Source organism: Rousettus aegyptiacus, unplaced genomic scaffold (assembly GCF_014176215.1).
Source record: "Rousettus aegyptiacus isolate mRouAeg1 unplaced genomic scaffold, mRouAeg1.p scaffold_m13_p_4, whole genome shotgun sequence".
Lineage (NCBI taxonomy): Eukaryota > Metazoa > Chordata > Mammalia > Chiroptera > Pteropodidae > Rousettus > Rousettus aegyptiacus.
In genome coordinates, this window is record NW_023416307.1 from 45830914 (window position 1) to 45840141 (window position 9228).

Genomic DNA, 9228 nt, shown 5'->3' on the forward strand with positions numbered 1-9228 from the left:
CTTTCTGTGTGACCTTGAATAAATAATACCTGTGGAACAGTCGCCTCCAACAGTAACATACTATGATTCCTCAAGATATAAGTTTTGCATTCTTACTTCCACCTTCAGTCCCAAGTCTGCCATTTTTCTTTTATTCTGGGATATTACTTTGCTATCTAAGAGTTCCTTACCCTAGAATGAAAACATGAAGTTCATAAAGAAAACAATCTAAGATTGAAATAGCCTTTGCATTGTAAAGAGCTGTAGAGTCTAAAGAGATATATGGTGACTGTACAATAAATGATCTTGGCAGCTTCAGTGTCAGTCAGGTAGGTCAAAGTTGGTGATTTTGTTATGTGCTATTTAGCTTTTTTTCCCATTGTACAACTTTATTTGCTTTGAATAAATTCCTCATAATAAATGCACTCAAGTCAAAAATATATATATTGGGCAAGTCACATGTTGTCATTCATCCTTAGATTTTCATTTGTAAACAAGGAATAATAATATCAACCTAACAGAATTTTTATAATTGTTAAATAAGCATGTTTCTAAAATATTTACACATTACTAAATATTTCTAAATTCATTGGAAAATGATGATAATGACATTTTGCTGAGAATAAACTAAAGATTTGAGGAAGATACAGTAACTCCTTCAGGTGTTTGTCCTTGAATAGGCAATTTTGCAGCATTTTAAGTAAAATACCAACAGTTTTTAAATTAAAATACCTTCAAAACTTTGTGAACTTACCTTTAAATTTAACCTTCGACCAATATTTGCCTTAAAAAGAAGGAATCATTCACTTGAATACAACCTATTTGCTTTGTGAAAAATTAATAACACTGCTGCAGCTGCTACCACTATAATTACAATGATCATAATAATAATTTTGCTAATGTTGATATCCTGATATTTCGAATGATTACCCTCCAAAAATTTTTAAACCTAATAAAATCATTTTTCTAAGAATGTGGTTTATTACAGACAGAGATATTTTTTTTTTTTTACCTTTATCTTTTCTTGGAGATGTTGTAAAGTAAGTGGAGCAGTTTTTCTGTCCAAGAAAAGAACATCAAGAGTGATTCGGAACAAATGTGTGCCTACTGGGTTAGAAGAAATAGGAAAGAAATCTTAGTGCACACAGGGAGAAAGTTCCCTTTCTTGTTTAGACTGAAACTACTTTAGCTTCAAAAGGAGAATGCAGTCCAGTGAAATTATGGCCTGCGATAGAATTTAGCTGAGAAATCTAAAGTGTTTTACCGGATTTTTCTATGTCTGTTGAGAAATCCCATCATTTCAGCACTAGAATTGACCCATATAACTCTAGGACTCATATTTTCACAGCCCAGTTTGTTCAAATCCTAATGCTTATGAATCATGTACAGCCAAAGAGAGTGAGTCTGTTGCTTGCCTGGACATCTCAGCAATCACGTTGTCACAATCCCGGGATTTGGCAGCCTGTCTTTATGAGTGACCTTCTGGCTGAAACATGTGACTTCATTTTCAAGACCCTTGAGGACAAAATCATGTAAATATGGGTAGAGATATTGAAGATATTAGTTAAAGAACTAATTCCTTCCAACTTTCTTCTGAAGGATAACCTGGAGTTTGTGGTGAGGACCAGTAAGAGATGCTTAACAGGTGCCTAAACAGCAAAGCTGACAGTCACACACACACACACACACATACACACACACACACACAGGGATTTGTATTTATGAGCTACGATCCAGCTCAAAAAATAGGAACAGAGAAAAATTTACAGATGGCTTATGGATATTAAAGGAAAAAAAGTCCAGATAATTACTGGTAAGCAAAAGTGTCTGAGGATATCTCACTTTAAAAAATAAAATACTCTGGTCTCATCAAGTTCCTTGGAATATTTTGCATGCGAGCTAATTATATCTTATAAAAAATTACATATGTCATGATGAGGTGGGGAATTTGCCTTTTATAATAAACTCAATATGTGATCGCTTATCTGTAATTAATTATAGGGAGAATCATCAGATCTTTAGGAGGGAAATAGTAACTGGGCAAATATGTCAAGACAGTAAATATTATATTTGTATTTTGTCTGTCTTAATAAGAGTGATTCTGTCTAACCTAGCAAGTCATTACTTTGGACCCTGGTTTTCAATTATATAACATATATCAGGATCATCTGTGAAAAATAAAGGTTGCAAGGCCCTGCCCCCCAAAAGTCTGAATTAAAATGTTTGAGAGAAGGCTTAGACACATGTCCAGTCCAACCAACTCTTCATTTCACAGGAGATGTATCCGTGAAAAAAATACATTTCCTTTGAATTATTTTTGCTCATGAATTAACTTTTTTATCCATATTCTTTCAAAATTAAATTAGTTTTCACTCACTTTGTTTATTAGACTAAAAAAATTAAGATTAAAAATATTCTTTTAATTTAATTATGTATGTATGTATGTATGTATGTATGTATGTATGTATTTGCAATTACAGTTGACATTCAACATTGTTTTATATTAGTTTCTCCTGAAGAGCATAGTAGTTAGACAGTTATAATAATATTCAATAATATTCAAATCAAAGGTCTAGCCTCTCTGATTTTTTTTCTCTGGCTAAATGTTTTTCTTTACCTTTTACATTTGTCAGATCTGCATATCTGTGGACAGGCTTTCTACCTGACATTTCTGCTACTCTGGCTAGTGAACAGTTTCCTGAGTGAGGCTGGACTGAAGGTACTAGAAAGCCACGTGGACTTCAAAACTGAAACCCAATGGACACCTACTGAAAACAGTAGCTTTTCTAAGAAACCACTCTGAGCATTTTATTTTTCAACATACACACGCACATTGTACTCTCAGAACACTATGCTTTCGGACTAAAATTATAATACGCAGTTAATTTTTAAAGGAAGAAATAGTATAGATATTATGTATAATTTCCTTTATCTAAGGGAAATTTTCTAAGGCTAAACACTGATTTTGGTACTATATCTTCAGTCTTTCTTATTTAATATACATACATGAGCAAATGACATCTTGTCACCATACTTGTCCTTAATAGTGTACTTTGAATATTTTTATATCTCTGATATTTCTTTGAGGCTGAAATTTATAAAATTTTATTGAAATTTGACAGAAAACTCAGAGAAGGTCTACTACAGATCTAAGCCAATTAAAGTTCAGCTGTTTAACCCTTTAAAAGGGAAGATAGATAATGATACTTGCCCAAGGAGTTTTGAGGAAAGGCAGCCTGCCTAAGTAGCTCTGTTACAATTCCCTATGATAGCTATGCCACATGGCACAACTGGACTTCAATTTATTTTACTAAAAAGATGATATACTTTAATTCTTAATTCTTATTCTTCTTGATTCTCTGTTCTGTGATAATTTTGAAAATGAACTCACCCTCCTCTTCCCTTCTCTCTCTCTCTCTCCTCTGCCTTCCTCTCTCTCAATCCCCCTGCCAAGAAATTATGTGTATATAAATGTAAATGTACATATTTGCATATATATACAATTTATTTTATATTTACATTTAGACGAATCCCTGCAGGGCCTCAGTTTCTCCATCTATATAGAATGAGTGTGTTAGCCAGATATTTTAAATTACTTTATTTAGCCCTGATATTTCCAGTTTCTGAATCCATTCTCTGGGCTGCCGTTTTAATGCTACCAACCTAATTTTTATCATTAGAACTAGAATAATTAGTCACTCCATTATTTTTAAACTTTATAGTCTTTCTTCAGTTAATTTCCCAGTAGTTATAGCTAGGCCTATGATTTTGCAAACATAGCTGCTAGTTCAAGACTTTCAAACAGAGCCTCAAGTTAACACAAAACCTCAAACTATCTGTTTCTTTCAACACTAAATTCCTAGACATTGGTCTGTGGCCAAGTGATTTATTTCTGATCTCCTCAAATTCATTTCTAATGCAATTCTAATAGTGATCTGGTTTTGCACAATTCACCGCTAGGGTGGCTTCTAAACTTTTCAAGCCTGTGAACTCAAATCAGGCCTCCATTTTAAATCTCATTCTTAAATGTCTGAAAACATTAAATACATGATAAGGTAATATAACACTGTTAGAATTTGAAATGACCTTAAAGTTGATCTCCAAACCTATTATTGGACAGGTGCAGGAGGAAGTTAAGCCCCAGGAGAAGTAATATGATTAGAGCCAAAATGGAAATTTGTGTAAAAGCCAGAACTGACTTCCAGGTCTCCTCATTACAACCCTAGTCCTCCTGCAAGAATATCATACTGCCTTTCTGATATTAAATGTAAAAGCGTCTCTTCTAAGTACTCAGAAAATTTTTTTTATTTATCACTAAAAGAAATGATGTTAGGCAACCATGTCGCTACTTCTCCATCCTCCTGACCTTTAGATTTTATGCTAAGTGATTTCCTGGAAGTGAATCCTACCACATCAAATGACTTTTTCCAAAAGTCATTAACTTGTTCTATCTTCTGAATTCTTCGTGACTCACAGGTGTAACAGCCCCTTGAGGACTTGCTAAATGTCTCAGACATTTCAGAGATGTTCTGGGTCAAATTACCATTTAGAAACAGGACACTTAAATTAGAGGTGAATAAAATAGTTGAATATCAACTGATTTACTCCCTGAAGGAAGTTAGAATGTCTCAATTATGTGCAGTATTAGGTCAGGCTTCTCTGGAGATTTACATAGTGATATATGCTTCCAGCATCCCTGAAAAATCAAGCCTTTATGGATGACCTAATTTAGTTATAAAAATAATTGCTGTAAAGGGCAGTATTCACCTTACAGTAGACTAAAGCACATGCCTTTTAAAATTCATTAGTGCACTTAATTCACTTAGAAAGCACATTACTTATCTATTATTGGGCCTCGATCCTTCTTCCTCATTTTTTCCCCCCTTTTGGTTCAAACCCTGTTGATCTTCTGAGCTCACAAAATCTTTCCTAATAAAAGGTACTCATTCTCATCAGGGAAACCTTATGGCATTTAATCCCTTTTTTTGCATCACTTAGATTTTGTCTTGAATTGATAATGAATTATGCTTCTTTCTTTTATCTCCGATTACTTTGTAACTAAATTTATACCAAAAAAAAATAGATTTATTCTCTTTCCCTAGAAGCCAGGATTGGTCCTGGAGTATAGTAGGAGTTCAACAAGTGCTTGAATCTTACTGAATAAAGCTGATATGTGTTTCATTTTACTCACTGAACACACAGAGAGATGCTCGGGATTGTATGGGTTAATGATAACTATGAAAATTAAAATTTTCTTAAAATCTGTGCCAAGGGATTCAAAATTGTTCTATTTGTGTTCATAAAAATTGTTCTATTGGAGGCTAAGAGATTCAGCTGATTTTGTATGTGAAGAAAACAAAATTCACAATCCGTTTAAACCACCCAACCGAAACACAAACAGAAGTGCGACATTAAACTTGAATTTCTTTTTTTTTTTTTTTTTTGAGGAACCAGTGTTAGCTCAGTTTCCAAAAAAATTATAATTTACCAGCAAATGATCATGTTTTTTTTGCATGGCAGTAGGCTTAGCAGTGCTTAGAAGAGGGACCAAACAAAGGGAAATGAACAAATACCTGAAGTGTCAGCCCCAACTTATTTATTTGACTTAATCAGTCCCATGGCACTTTTGACTTCCTCAACAAATAAAGGCACAAAAGCTGAGTTAAATCAGTCATCCTTCTCGGTTTTTGTCTAGTGGGATTTATTCTGCTCAGAAGCAAAGGAATGTAAAGTTGGCTGCCCCAAATTGTATTTAAGCATTTAACAATGTAAATCAAATCCAAAACATCAGCTGAAGCCTGAAACCATTAGCTTTAAAATGACCCTTAAAGGAATTTAAATAAAGGCCGTGTCCTTACAGGATATCCTACATTATAGGTGCAATTTTATATATGCCAACAAATTGCCTAATGAACTAAAAGCTGAAGCAATGTAGTCACGGGAATGATAATCTACCATATGTTTTTTAAGATTATAATTTTTTGTGTGTGGGATTAGAATTTCAAAGTAAAGACTAAATGAACTACACCATAAGGTCCACAATATCAGTGAATTACAATTGGAAGAAATTAAAAATATCATTAACATCTCTTTCAAAAATACCTTTCCAAGTGATTCAGCCTCCTTTTGCACAACCACGGGAAGAAAACTATATACTTTTTAGGGCAGCCTATTCTATCTTTACCTGAAATTATAAGAATACTTTCAACATCTGTTACCTTGAAATTTTTTTCCATGGTACAATTGTATTTCTCATGACCACGAATATATTTATTCTGTCCACATGAAAAACTTTCCAATAGAAGAAACTTATAAGTCCTCATCTATCCAGGCTAAATACTGTTACTTTTCCATTGTTTTTATGTGCACTATCAAGGACTGTTATTTTTTCTTTCTTTTTCCACACACTAAAGTACATCTAATGTTTATAAAGCTCAGATTTACATACAAAGTGCAATACATTTTTTTTCCAGGATTTATTTCCTGGTATGTTTTATTTATTGACATTCCTAAATAAAATATATTAATTATTATAGATTATATTCACAAAGGGAATAATACAAAATGTTTAGTGATTAAACCAATGAAAAATATGTATAATTTATACAAAATAGCAACAATTCATGGAATATATAAAATAAGTGCAAAAGTCTTTATTATAAAATCTAATCATTATTATTAAGAGATCAACTTTTCCAAATTAATTTGTAAAATTGATGTAATTCCACTACTAAATCCATTATGATTTTTCTTGAAGCTCTAAAATGAGATAATACATATCATCTGAAAACACAAATAGTTAAGAATATCAATGAATATTTTAAAAGGTAAAATTAATATAAATTTAAATGTATTATAAATTAAAACACATGGTACTGGGTAAAATAGATGTGTAAAATAAACAAATAGGTAATAGAATAGAATGTACATTAATTTAACATATTTGAGAAGACATTTGCAAATCAACAGAGAGCTTGTTGTTTGTTTAATAATATGTCTGGAATAAATGTTTAGAAATTTAGAAAAAAAGTTAACTTTGCAAAATACATTAAAATTATATTAGGTTAGATTAAAAGTTAGATACATAAAAGGAAATGTAATTAGTTTTATGAAGCCATATATTTTGAATTTTACGGTCACAGAAAAATTACAGAAGTTCTTGAAAATTTCTCCTAACCAAGTCCAATTAGCATGGTGAATCAATATAATAGACTAGCATAATATTATGTAGAATTTTAAGATGATCAGGTGACCCTATTTATGTCTTATCTGCCGTGATTTATCTGAGATTTCAGTCATTATATAGCTGACTTGAATAGGAGAGCACTACCACAGCATATTTTATATTTTTGATGATGATACTAACTTCTGAAATTCCTCCAGGGATGCAGTATTGTGGCTAACTTACTATGTTGGTGTTGTGAGGGGACAATTTCAAGAGCTTTCACTTGAACTTTCTTACCATAATATCATTTATTCTACAGTCAAGATAACCAATATGAGGGTTCTGTCAGCTCTTAAATATATTCATCTCAGTTGGACACCAGACATCAAGGAAGTTACCAGAGTTTGTGTCCAAAGACCCCTTGCACGCATAATAAGACGTATTTGGACCATAATTCCATTGATTACCTTGCTTCCATAAGTCCTCATCCTAATGAGAGGGGCAGAATGCATTTCAGAAAATTTGTTTTAGATCCAGTGTCAGTTCAGATTCCATAACTGCTCTAGATCTGGGTATTTTTTTTTTTCTCCAATGAACAGTTTTACTCTTATAAATGGCCGTAGGTTTTTTCAGAGAAGAATTGGGGAAATATTTATTTTATATACATGGTGTGGTATTGCATGGTCCTTTCTCCAAAGACTCAGCCTCCTTTTCAACTGATAGACTCTAAGAATTGTCTCTTGTAAACAAACTGAATAAGGGTTCACTATTTTCTTTTGCAGTTGATGACATCAGTTTTCTGCTCACCAACATTTAACTTTTTCTGATTATACAGTTACAGCTCATCTATTTCACCCTTGGCATCACTGTGGTCAATTAGTCATTATCTCAGATCCCTAGTGTTCTAGACATCCTTGTCACCACATTAACCTTCTAGATACATGTAGGTTACCTTTGATGATTAAGTGCCAATATCTGGCCTTTTCTATCCCCGAATTCAATCATCCCCATTGAAACTAAGGGTCTCAGCTCCATGTACCATCTTCTAAAGTCAGCCTCCGTTGAGAGATGACAATCAGCACTGGTATTTTCCATAAAGTCTGTGCTCCCCTCACATATGTATTTCTTATTATTTTAGTAAAGAGTGTGTCCTCCCAGTCTTCTCAGGTAGCACAGGGCAAGTGATTGGTTCTCTAGTCTCACAAATTAAATCCATTCTAACTTGCCCACCTCTCCATGCCTTCTCACATTTTTCACAAGATTCTGGTAAGAGTTCTTGCATCTTAATTTCATTTACTGTATGTGCCGTTGTGTCCAAACTCTAAAGAACTATTCTAGCAATGTTTTAGGACCATCTCTAAACATTCTCGTCATAATATTTAATCCTGAATCATGGGGGAGTTCTTTTATATCTATAAACATTCTCCTTTTCTGCCTTACATTCAACACATCCACCCTGGACCAACATTGTCAGGAGTTCCTCCCTCATATATTCTCCTGGTTCCCTCTATACAAGTAAGCTAGAACTTGAAATAGTTTTGGTAATAAAACTATCTACTGTCTGGGCAGACACTATTTTCTGCATAGCCTATGCTATCTACTTTTTCTTTCCTATCTGTTAATATTTGTCTTGTATATTTAAGTGTTCCATTGTTGAGTGTAATTAATTTACAATTGCTATATATTGTTATTGAATTGATCTTTTTTTCATTACATAATGACTTTATTTCTTGACAGTTTTTCAATTAAAGTGTATTATGTCTGATATAAATATAGCCACTACTACTCTCTTTTGGTTACCATTTGCATGATTACCATCTTCTCCCTTCTCTTTAATATTAGCCTCTATGTGTCCTTAAAGCCAAAATGAGTCTTTCATAGATAGCATATTATTGGATCTTTTTTCCTCAATTTACGTGTATTAATATTGTATATACATTAACAAATTATTGTAGCAATAGTTATTTTTAGTACTTTTGTCTTTTAATTTGCATGATATGGTTAAAAGTATTTTGTGTACCACTATTATATTAGAGTATTCTAAATGTGACTATATGTTTACCTGTACCAGGGAGTTTTATACT